Raw genomic sequence first — 13,351 nt, forward strand, 5'->3', positions numbered from 1 at the left:
GCTTTACTACAATGTAAACTGATAATGGCATGATTACACACTGGGTTATTAACTTTTCGGTCTTAAGGCAATGAAAGGTGATGCAAGAAACCAAAAGCACGTATGCATGGCCCTCATTTGTGAGTTATTCATTTCCATACCAAATCCTAAACTCAAGGTACCAATGCTCAGGAGCTGTCTCTTTTTTGCCTGTTGTCTTAACAGAATACTAGATTCAAGGTAGTGTTTTGAAGGTGGGGGGAATAAGTGACAGGAACTATCTCAGGCCCAGTTATGAAGATAATTCTGTGGGTGACCCTATTTCTATCTTATAGTGTGACTTGTAGTGTTCATGCTCTTTCCACACTAGACTCTGACAATATCACATCTCTAAGAAAAATGGAAACGTCCTCCAAATTTTTCCTTTGGAAATTTCACCTAAGAGATATTTGGCTGGGCTTCCCTGGTGGCGCAGTGGTTGAGAATTCACCTGCCAATGCAGGGGACACGGGTTCGATCCCTGGTCTGGGAAGATCCCACATGCCACAGAGTAACTAAGCCCCGTGCGCTACAACTACTGAGATTGCGCTCTAGAGCCTGCGAGCCACCACTGCTGAGCCTGCATGCTGCAACTACTGAAGCCCACGCACCTAGAGCCCGTGATCCACAAGAGAAGCCACCGCAGTGAGAAGCCCGTGCACCACAACAAAGAGTAGCCCCAGCTCGCCGCAACTAACTAGAGTAACCCCGCGCGCAGCAACGAAGACCCAACACAGCCAAAAATAAATAAATAAATTTTAAAAAGAGATGTTTGGCTAATGATGGAGAAACACTGGAAAAACCCAGATTGAGGGACATTCTACAAAAGTGGCAAAGTCATAAAAGATGAAGGAAGAGTAAGGAACTGTTCTAGATTAAAAGTGGCTAAAGAGACATCGATAACTAAATGCAATGTCTGATCCTAGATTGGATCCTGGACCAGAATTTTTTCTCTCTTTTCTTGTAAAGATATTTTATTAGGACAATTAGAAAAATTTGAATAAGGTCTATAGATTAGATAATAGCATTTTGTCAATGTTAATTTCTTGATTTTGATATTTTTACTGTAATGTAAGAAGATGTTCTTATTCTTCATGCACATAAAACTGTTTAGGAGTGAAGGCCCTTTATGTTTGCAACTTACTCTCAAATGAATAAAAAAAATCTGTATGTACTTAATGATAGCAATAATAATATATAGAGAGAGAATCATAAAATAAATATAGTAAAAAGTTAATGTAATTTGGAGGATAGTCATGAATTCTTTGCTCTGGTCTTACAACATTCTCTCAGTCTGAAATTATTTCAGATTTTAAAGAAGAGAGAGACATTTAGAATTTAAGAATTGACCATAAAAAGGCCATGACTTTAATTAAGCGGATCTGTTGTCTGGTGTTATCAGCAACAAGTCAGCATAATGATCAGGATCTCAGTACTCATTTATGTCTTTTATCTGTTCTGTCAGTGAAAGTCCCAGTTCTTATGATATCTATTTCCTGTATTTGAGAGTCAGGAATGACAAAATTTGTGCTATGAAAGGTGAAAGGCATTGTACTCTAATCACCTAAAGAGTGATAGCAGTAGCCACTGAAAATTCCTGCTTAACCATGGTTTCACAGCCTTGAATGATTGATTTACATCTCTGCATAAGCCCTAAGGAAAGCGCTGATGTTTTCCTCCCAAACAAACCTCTGCTTTCTCACTTTTAAGCAGCACCCAAACTTGAACCAATGACCATGTAGACTAGGCAAAAATTTACCAACCACACTTACTACAGGGAGAATGAAGAAACAGCAACTTAGTAAATTGCCCAAGACACTAAAGGAAGAACAAAGATAAAATTAATCTCAAAAGTTTCTGGCATTAGTCCTCTTGTGTCCCTTTAGACACAACCCTATGAAAGCAGTAATATTAATGTATCTTAAAATTTGCTTTAGAATATATTTTCTTTGGTTGTCTAATTTTGACAGACACTTTCACAGAAATTGGGGACTTCTATAGCTAAGAGCTACCCATTTCAAAGTACAGTTATAGAAGCAGAATGGACTGTCTTCAAGAAATGCAAAACAAAATTAATCAATAACTCTCCATAAATAAGAGGAAATGCATACTACATATGCATTTATATGTGGAGGGCTAGACCTAAAGACTACATCTACTGGGTTAATGTTTTTATTAAAATGTATTAGTGTTGGCACAATAATCTTTCCTCATTATAAACACTGAGCCCTTTTATTTGCTATGGGGTATAGCTTTAAGAAAGTTCCAGTTGACTGACAGCTGCCTGTCAACTTCTAACTCCAAAGAGATCCAGGAACTCAGCTTGCAAAGCTCCAGGGAATTCTAGGGAGCTCCAAGATGGTTAATGGCTGTCCATTAGCGTGAGGCCCAGCGGAGCCCTAGAATCTGTTAAGTGGGAAGTTCTTGCTGTAGAAGGTCATATAATTCCCTATTGCCATCTGAGAGAACTGGGAAAATTCAACTTGAAGCAAAGACTGGGGTGCTATAAGTTTAGGTACTAAGGGAAATCATTTCATGCAGTTTGGTATTAACGTACACCATGTTTTATTTATACTCTATACTGGATGAGAAATTGAATACTATGCTCTTTTCTGGCAGTGGAAACCTGCCTTATTTTCCTGAACTGGGCACAGCATCAATACAGCAGCTTGCAGCCTTTTTGACTATGTATTACAGAGTGGCTTCTGTGCATTTTATATTAAATCCGATATGCACTGTGAGTTTATATGCCACACACACTACATTTTTCTATATTACGTCCTGCAATCTATCATATTAAGTGAAAGGGGTGATGGAGTGGGCCTCAGGTAATGTAAAGAAGATTGCTAACAGCTTGCATGCTGCGTTGAGAGTAGGTATGTATTTCTGCAGTGTGCTCTGTGTATATACACCGAGTGAGCACACAGCAAACTGACCGTGTAGAGAGTTCAACATCCCTGGCAATGGAATTAACCACCTCTATACTACTAAAATTACCTACCAGCCCCAAACTACATGCCTGCCCCATTAACAGAGCCCAGCAAAGTTTCATGTGAGCCAAATGGTCCTTCCCCGAAGTGGGAATAAAAACGAAGTCTGGTCCATTAAAAGGAAATCACCCCCTCCACCCCACTCCAAATAGTGAAGCCAGGTTAACAATGGCCTTAGCACAGGGAACGTGGAGGAGCATTAGCAATCACAGCCTCTGAGCTGTTAATACATGTCTCATATTCTTCAGTCTGGTATGTGAAAGGGACCTGGAAGTCCTATCTCTAAATCTCATGTAAAATAACACAAAAGCAACGATTAACAATTGTTGAAGGAAGAAGTGTTGCCTATCTTTTTTGAAATAAAAGTACATTTTATTTTCCCATGATGTTATCTGCTTGTGTATCAGAATTCCTAAATCTGGTAATACTAAGAATTGTGTTCCCTGCTTCATCACTGCCTCTCAATTTGGTCTTCTGGAACTTTCTAGATGGGGAGCTAAATACATGTAAACTGGGTGTCTGTCATTTTAGCATAACTTTTATGGAATATTAGGAACTCTGATGGCAAATGTTTATCTTTCTGTGAAAATTTCTTCATTCTGCTCACCTATTGATTTAAAGGTAAATGTTTTCTTGTTACCTGGGACCTAGGTATTGTGAGTGTCCATCAAGTCTCTGACCTTGTGTTTAGCCACTGTGAGCTCCCCTGGTCTTCACTGTCTGAGATCCTGTAGTTACTTTAATCTGTAGCGACTAATCTTGGAATTACACTTAAAAAAGAAAAGAACTCCACTATTAGACACTCATGACTGACCACACAATAGCCCTGCCTTCTTATTGTTGCTGCAAAATCTTTTTCTAAAGAGCAGTGAAAGTGAGCACAAGAATGAAGAATCTTTTCTATCAATATTAGTGAAAAAGAACCATCATTTAAGGTGCTGTATAATCACTCATTATTCTATTCTTCTAGCACTGATAAACTTCATGTGGTGAGGGGATTGTAGCTTTTGTAGAGACACTCGGCCTTGAGTATCAGGCTTTACAATACATCTCTGGTGCAATATTATCAGGTGACACCAATTCATCCCACAGCATTTTACAGCTTAACAGAAGGTTTTGATTTCCTGGTGGAGTCTTAATTGATTCTGAATTCTTTAGCATTCAACCTTCCTTGTGATGATTGTTATAAGACTTAATATAGGAAATATTAAGTTTAAACAAAGAAGGCCCAGAAGGGATACTTTTGTGGACTGTCAAAGATATATTTCACTATTAAGTGGAAGTGCCGAGCTAGCTGAGGAACCCTGGGTTTAAGCTTTAGGCCACCTTATGTATTTCTCCAGCTGTCCCAGAGGTGGAGGTTGGGGGCATCCACATGATCCATTTCAACTGCTAGGTGATATACAGAGTGACACTGAAAAGCCAAGGAAAATGAGCAAGTTACTTCCAGCTTTCTTCCATCAAATGGAAGGCTGCCAAAATTCAAAACTCGAAGGATGCAAGGGAGCAGGAAACATAGTACCGGGAAAATGACTCTACCAGGGGAACTCCTGGGCTGTTCATGGAGGACTGCCTAGAACCTGCTTTGCCTCAAAATTTGCTCTATGTTTCTTTCCTGCTATATTTAGAAGCCTGTGGCAAATCTTCCCTCATAACTTTTAGAAGAACCAAGTCTAATCAGAGAAACCATGAGGATGTGATATTAATAAAATAACACCAATGATGGCAAAAGTTTGCTTTCATAGATGGGAGGAACTGATAATCCTTGGGTTGCTCAAAATATCTAGGCATCACCGTGTGCCTTTCCCCAGATTTTAAGGATGCTGTGTGCCCTGCCTCCTTCTCTTGATTAGGTGCTTCTTCATTGCTCCTCACCGAAGCAAGTGGGTAGGTGGAAAGGCGCGTCCCCAGTCACCTGAAGGACAAAATTACCTAAACTGAATGCTCTTTCATTTATCAAAATAAATGTACCTACTACGTGCCCCACACTCTAACATGTTTCCAGAAAATATTGATGGGGAAGACTTTCCTCCCACTTCTGAAGTGATGAAGTAATGTCATGAGGCCATGTTACCACAACCAAGCATTACTCAGCTAGACGGTCTTCCATGTGGACTCTACAAACCAAACCACAAGGTTTACTTTATTGTCATTTTTCATTCCCCACACTACATGCATATGCAAGATTTCTCAGTATGCCACCTTATACCAATTTATATAAAAAATGTACATAATCATTCTGCAGCTGTCAGTAGCGCCTGGAAAAGCCCAAGAGTTCAGTATGAAAGGTGCTATTAGGTTGGAAAAAACACCACAGCTGCCACAGATGGCTCATTTTCACAATAGACCTGAGGTTTAAAAAAAAAAAAACACACTAGTTGTTTTGCCTGCAGCATAAACAAGGAATATTCTCCTCGAGCAAGTGGAACTGGCTTTGCAGAGATGAGGCGCCAATCTGTCTTGCAAAATTCTGACATTAAAAAGAAACACATATAGCTACATAGACAATTGCTCACATGACAAAGGTGCAAGTCTGGGGTAGTTGCATCCAAAGTTTTACTTTACAATATTGTTTTTTATGGTGGTGTCAATAGTGTTTTAAAAGTTGATCATAATTTTATTGCAAAAATAAAACATGCTCATTTTTAAAAATTTGGAAAATGAAGAAAAATCCACCTATATTTCACCATCCATATACCACAAGAACTCTTTGGTATATTTCCTTCAAAATTTTTTTTCTGTAGATATATATATATATATAGATAGATAGATAGATACAGAAACACACACATTTATATGTATATATGTGTATATAAACACACATGTATTCTGTGAATATATATAAAATAGATATATATTGTATACATTACAGACATAGGCATATTATCTATCTATATATGTATTATAAACATATATCCTCTTTTTACATATTTGAGCAATATATTTATATGTATGCACAATTTCAGAACTTTTTTTTATTACTTAATACTATAATTATAGAGGACCTTCAAGATGGCGGAGGAGTAAGACGTGGAGATCACCTTCTTCCCCACAAATACATCAAAAATACATCTACATGTGGAACAACTCCTACAGAACACACACTGAATGCTGGCAGAAGACCTCAGACTTCCCAAGAGGCAAGAAACTCCCCATGTACCTGGGTAGGGCAAAAGAAAAAAGAAAAAACAGAGACAAAAGAATAGGGACAGGACCTGCACCTCTGGGAGGGAGCTGTGAAGGAGGAAAGGTTTCCACGCAGTAGAAGCCCCTTCGCGGGCGGAGACTGGGGGTGGCGGAGTTGGGGAGCTTTGGAGCCATGGAGGAGAGTGCAGCAACAGGGGTGCAGAGGGCAAAGCAGAGAGATTCCCGCACAGAGGATCGGTGCCGACCAGCACTCACCAGCCTGAGAGGCTTCTCTGCTCACCCGCCGGGGTGGGTGGGGCTGGGAGCTGAGGCTCTGGCTTCAGAGGTCAGACCCCAGGGAGAGGACTGGGGTTGGCTGCGAGAACACAGCCTGAAGGGGGCTAGTGCGCCAGAGCTAGCCGGGAGGGAGTCCGGAAAAATGTTTGGACCTGCCTAAGAGTTAAGAGACCACTGTTTCAGGGTGCGAGACGAGAGGGGATTCAGAGCACCGCCTAAACAAGCTCCAGAGACGGGCGCGAGCCACAGCTATCAGCACAAACACCAGAGATGGGCACGAAATGCTAAGGCTGCTGCTGTGGCCACCAAGAAGCCTGTGTGCAAGCACAGGTCACTATCCACACCTCCCCACCTGGGAGCCTGTGCAACCCGCCACTGGCAGGGTCCCATGATCCAGGGACAACTTCCCTGGGAGAACACATGGTGCGTCTCAGGCTGTTGCAACATCACACTGGCCTCTGCCACCACAGGCTCACCCCGCATTCTGTACCCCTCCCTCCCCCTGGCCTGAGTCAGCCAAAGCGCCCGAATCAGCCACTCCTTTAACCCCATCCTGTCTGGGTGAAGAACAGACACCAGAGGGCGATCTACATGCAGAGGTAGGGCCAAATCCAAAGCTGAACCCTAGGAGCAGTCCAAGCAAAGGAAAGAAAGAGAAATCTCTCCGTGCAGCCCCAGGAGCAGCGGATTATATCTCCACAATCAACTTGATGTACCCTGCATCTGTGGAATACATGAATAGACAACGAATCATCCCGAAACTGAGGTGGTGGACTTTGGGAGCAACTGCAGATTTGGGGTTTGCTTTCTGCATCTAATTTGTTTATAGTTTTATGTTTATCTTAGTTTAGTATTTAGAGATTATTATCATTGGTAGATTTATATATTGATTTGGTTGCTCTCTTCCTTTTATATATATATATTTTTTTTTTTTTCCTTTTTCTCTTTTTGTGTGTATGTACATGCTTCTTTCTGTGATTTTCTCTGCATAGGTTTGCTTTTACCATTTATCCCATGGTTCTGTCTGTCCATTTTTTTTAGTATAGTTTTTAGCACTAGTTATCATTAGTGGATTTGTTTATTGGTTTGGTTGTGCCCTTTTTTAAAAAATTACTTTTTTATTTTTTATTTTAATAATATTTTTTAAATTTTAATTATTTTATTTTAATTTTCTTTCTTTCTTTCTTTTCTTCTCCCTTTTCTTCTGAGTCGTGTGGCTGACAGGGTTTTGGTACTCTGGCCGGGTGTCAGGCCTGAGCCTCTGAGGTGGGATAGCCAAGTTCAGGACATTGGTCCACCAGAGACCCCCCTGGCCCCTCATAATATCAATCGGCGAGAGCTCTCCCTGAGTCCTCCATCTCAGTGCTAAGACCCAGCTCCACTCAACAACCAGCAAGCTCCAGTGCTGGATACCCCATGCCAAACTAGCAAGACAGGAACATGACCCCTCCCATTAGCAGAGAGGCTGCCTAAAAATCATAATAAGTTCACAGACACACCAAAACACACCACTGGACGTGTCCTGCCCAACAGAAAGACAAGATCTAACCTCATCCACCAGAACACGGGCACCAGTCCCCTCCACCAGGAAGCCTACACAACCCACTGAACCAACCTTACCCCCTGGGGGCATACACCAAAAACAACAGGAGATACAAACCTGCAGCCTGGGAAAAGGAGACCCCAAACACAGTAAGTTAAGCAAAATGAGAAGACAGAGAAACACACAGCAGATGAAGGAGCAAGGTAAAAAACCCACCAGACCAAACAAATGAAGAGGAAATAGGCAGTCTCCCTGAAAAAGATTTCAGAGTAATGACCTTAAAGATATGTAAAATCTTGGAAATAGAATGGAGAAAATACAAGAAACATTTAACAAGGACCTAGAAGAACTAAAGTGCAAACAAACAATGATGAACAACACAACAAATGAAGTTAAAAATTCTCTAGAAGGAATCAATAGCAGAATAACTGAGGCAGAAGAACGGATAAGTGACCTGAAAGATAAAAGAGTGGAAATAACTACCGCAGAGCAGAAGAAAGAAATAAGAATGAAAAGAATTGAGGACGGTCTCAGAGACCTCTGGGACAACATTAAACACACCAATATTCGAATTATAGGGGTCCCAGAAGAAGAGAAAAAGAAAGGGACTGAGAAAATATTTGAAGAGATTACAGTTGAAAACTTCCCTAATATGGGAAAGGAAATAGTCAATCAAGTCCAGGAAGTGCAGAGAGTCCCATACAGGATAAATCCAAGGAAAAACATGCAAAGACACATATTAATCAAACTATCAAAAATCAAACAAAAAGAAAAAATATTAAAAGCAGCAAGAGAAAAGCAACAAATAACATAAAACAGAATCCCTATAAAGTTAAGAGCTGATCTTTCAGCAGAAACTCTGCAAGCCAGAAGGGTGTGGCAGGACATATTTAAAGTAATAAAAGGAAAAAACCTACAACCAAGATTACTCTATCCAGCAAGGATCTCATTCAGATACAATGGAGAAATAACAACCTTTACAGACAAGCAACACTAAGAGAATTCAGCACCACAAAACCAGCTTTAATACAAATGTTAAAGGAACTTCTCTAAGCAAGAAACACAAGAGAAGGAAAAGACCTACAATAACAAACCTCAAACAATTAAGAAAATGGTAATAGGAACATACATATCGATAATTACCTTAAATGTAACTGGATTAAATGCTCCAACCAAAAGACACAGACTGGCTGAATGGATACAAAAACAAGACCTGTATATATGCTGTCTACAAGAGACCCACTTCAGACTGGGGGACACATATGGACTGAAATTTAGAGGATGGAAAAAGATATTCCATGCAAATGGAAATCAAAAGAAAGCTGGAGTAGCAATTCTCGTATCAGACAGAATAGACTTTAAAATAAAGACTGTTACAAGAGACAAAGAAGGACCCTACATAATGATCAAGGGATTAATCCAAGAAGAAGATATAACAATTGTAAATATTTATGCTCCCAACATAGGAGCACCTCAATACATAAGGCAAATGCTAACAGCCATAAAAGGGGAAATTGACAGTAACATGGTCATAGTAGGGGAATTTAATTGACAGTAACATGGTCATAGTAGGGGAATTTAACACCCCACTTTCACCGATGGACAGATCATCCAAAATGAAAATAAGGAAACACAAGCTTTAAATGACACATTAAACAAGATGGACTTAACTGATATTTATATGACATTCCATCCAAAAAGAAAAGAATACACTTTCTTCTCAAGTGCTCATGGAACATTCTCCAGGATAGATCATATCCTGGGTCATAAATCAAGCCTTGGTAAATTTAAGAAAACTGAAATCATAGCAAGTACCTTTTCTGACCACAATATTATGAAACTACATATCAATTACAGGAAAAAAACTGTAAAAAATACAAACACACGGAGGCTAAATAATACACTACTAAATAACCAAGAGATCACTGAAGAAATCAAAGAGGAAATCAAAAAACACCTAGAAACAAATGACAATGAAAACACGATGACCCAAAACCTATGGATGCAGCAAAAGCAGTTCTAAGAGGTAAGTTTATAGCAAAACATTCTTACCTTTAGAAACAAGAAAAATCTCAAATAAACAACCTAACCTTACACCTAAAGCAATCACAGAAAGAAGAACAAGAAAAACACAAAGTTAGCAGAAGGAAAGAAATCATAAAGATAAGATCAGAAATAAATGAAAAAGAAATGAAGGAAACAATAGCAAAGATCAATAAAATGAAAAGCTGTTTCTTTGAGAAGATAAACAAAATTGATAAACCATTAGCCAGACTCCTCAAGAAGAAAAGGGAGAAGGCTCAATTCAACAGAATTAGAAATGCAAAAGGAGAAGTAACAACTGACACTGCAGAAATACAAAGGATCACGAGGGATTATGAGAAGCAACTGTATGCCAATAAAATGGACAACCTGGAAGAAATGGACAAATTCTTAGAAAAGCACAAGCTTCTGAGACTGAACCAGGAAGAAATAGAAAATATGAACAGACCAATCACAAGCACTGAAATTGAGACTGTGATTAAAAATCTTCCAACAAACAAAAGCCCAGGACCAGATGGCTTCACAGGCGAATTTTATCAAACATTTAAAGAAGAGTTAACACCTATCCTTCTCAAACTCTTCCAAAATATACCAGAGGGGGGAACACCCCTAAACTCATTCTATGAGGCCACCATCACCCTGATACCAAAACCAGACAAAGATGGCACCAAAAAAAGAAAACTACAGGTCAATATCACTGATGAACATAGATGCCAAAATCCTCAACAAAATACTAGCAAACAGAATCCAATAGCACATTAAAAGGATCATACACCATGATCAGGTGGGGTTTATCCCAGGAATGCAAGGATTCCTCAATATATTCAAATTAATCAATGTGATACACCATATTAACAAACTGAAGGGGAAAAACCATATGATCACCTCAATAGATGCAGAAAAAGCTTTTGACAAAATTCAACACCCATTTATGATAAAAACCTCCAGAAAGTAGGCATAGAGGGAATTTACCTCAACATAATAAAGGCCATATATGACAAACCCACAGCCAACATCGTTCTCAATGGTGAAAAACTGAAACCATTTTCACTAAGATCAGGAACAAGACAAGATTGCCCACTCACACCACTATTATTCTACATAGTTTTGGAAGTTTTAGCCATGGCAATCAGAGAAAAAATAAATAAATGGAATCCAAATAGGAAAAGAAGAAGTAAAGCTGTCACTGTTTGCAGGTGACATGAGACTATACATAGAGAATCCTAAAGATGCTACCAGAAAACTACTAGAGCTAATTAATGAATTTGGTAGAGTAGCAGGATACAAAATTAATGCACAGAAATCTCTTGCATTCCTATACACTAATGATGAAAAATCTGAAAGAGAAATTAAGGAAACACTCCAATTTATGATTGCAACAAAAAGAATAAAATACCTAGGAATAAACCTACCTAAGGAGACAAAAGACCTGTACTCAGGAAACTATAAAACATGGATGAAAGAAATAAAAGATGATATAACCAGATGGAGACACATACCATGTTCTCGGATTGGAAGAATCAACATTGTGAAAATGAATATACTACCCAAAGCAATCTACAGATTCAATGCAATCCCTATCAAATTACCAATGGCATTTTTTACAGAACTAGAATAAAAAATCTTAAAATTTGTATGGAGATACAAAAGACCCCGAATATCCAACGCAGTCTTGAGGGAAAGAAACGGAGCTGGAGGAATCAGACTCCCTGACTTCAGACTATACTACAAAGCTACAGTAATCAAGACAATATTGTACTGGCACAAAAACAGAAATACAGATCAGTGGAACAGGATAGAAAGCCCAGAGATAAACCCACGCACCTATGGTCAACTAATCTATGACAAAGGAGGCAAGAATATACAATGGAGAAAAGACAAGTCTCTTCAATAAGTGGTGCTGGGAAAAGTGGACAGCTACACATAAAAGAATGAAATTAGAACACTCCCTAACACCATACAAAAAAGTAAATTCAAAATGGATTGAAGACCTAAATGTAATGCCAGACACTATAAAACTCTTAGAGGAAAACACAGGCAGAACACTCTATGACATAAATCACAGCAAGATCTTTTTTGACCCACCTCCTAGAGAAAGGGAAATAAAAACAAAAATAAACAAATGGGACCTAATGAAACTTAAAAGCTCTTGCACAGCAAAGGAAACCATAAACAAGACGAAAAGACAATCCTCAGAATGGGAGAAAATATTTGCAAACAAAGAATCTGACAAAGGATTAACCTCCAAAATATACAAGCAGCTCATGCAGCTCAATATCAAAAAAACAAAAAACACAATCCAAAAATGGGTGGAAGACCTAAACAGACATTTCTCCAAAGAAGATATACAGACTGCCAAGAAGCACATTAAAGGATGCTCAACATCACTTATCATTAGAGAAATGCAAATCAAAACTACAATGAGGTATCACCGCACACTGGTCAGAATGGCCATCATCGAAAAGTCTACAAAGAATAAATGCTGGAGAGGGTGTGGAGAAAAGCGAACCCTCTTGCACTGTTGGTGGGAATTCAAATCGATACAGCCACTATGGAGACCAGTATGGAGGTTCCTTAAAAAACTAAAAATAGAACTACCATATGACCCAGCAATCCCACTACTGGGCATATACCCTGAGAAAACCATAATTCAAAAAGAGTCATTTACCACAATGTTCATTGCAGCACTATTTACAATAGCCAGGACATGGAAGCAACCTAAGTGTCCATCGACAGATGAATGGATAAAGATGGGGCATATATATATACAATGGAATATTACTCAGCCATAAAAAGAAATGAAATTGAGTTATTTGTAGTGAGGTGGATGGACCTAGAGTCTGTCATACAGAGTGAAGTAAGCCAGAAAGAGAAAAACGAATACCGTATGCTAACACATATATATGGAATCTAAAAAAAAAAAAGGTTCTGAAGAACCTAGGGGGCAGGACAGGAATAAAGACGTAGAGAATGGACTTGAGGACATGGGTAAGGGGAAGAGTACGCTGGGACGAAGCGAGAGAGTGGCATGGACATATATACACTACCAAATGTAAAATAGATAGCTAGTGGGAAGCAGCTGCATAGCACAGGGAGATCAGCTCCGTGCTTTGTGACCACCTAGAGGGGTGGGATAAGGAGGGTGGGAGGGAGACACAAGAGGGAGGGGATATGGGAATATATGTATATGTATAGCTGATTCATTTTGTGATACAGCAGAAACTAACACACCATTTTAAAGCCATTATACTCCAATAAAGATGTTAAAAAAACTATAATTATAACAGGAACAACTTCCCACGTCATTAATTGTACTCACTGTAGATTTTTAATG

The sequence above is a fragment of the Mesoplodon mirus genome (genome assembly GCF_964341445.2).
Source record: "Mesoplodon mirus genome assembly, chromosome: 13".
Lineage (NCBI taxonomy): Eukaryota > Metazoa > Chordata > Mammalia > Artiodactyla > Ziphiidae > Mesoplodon > Mesoplodon mirus.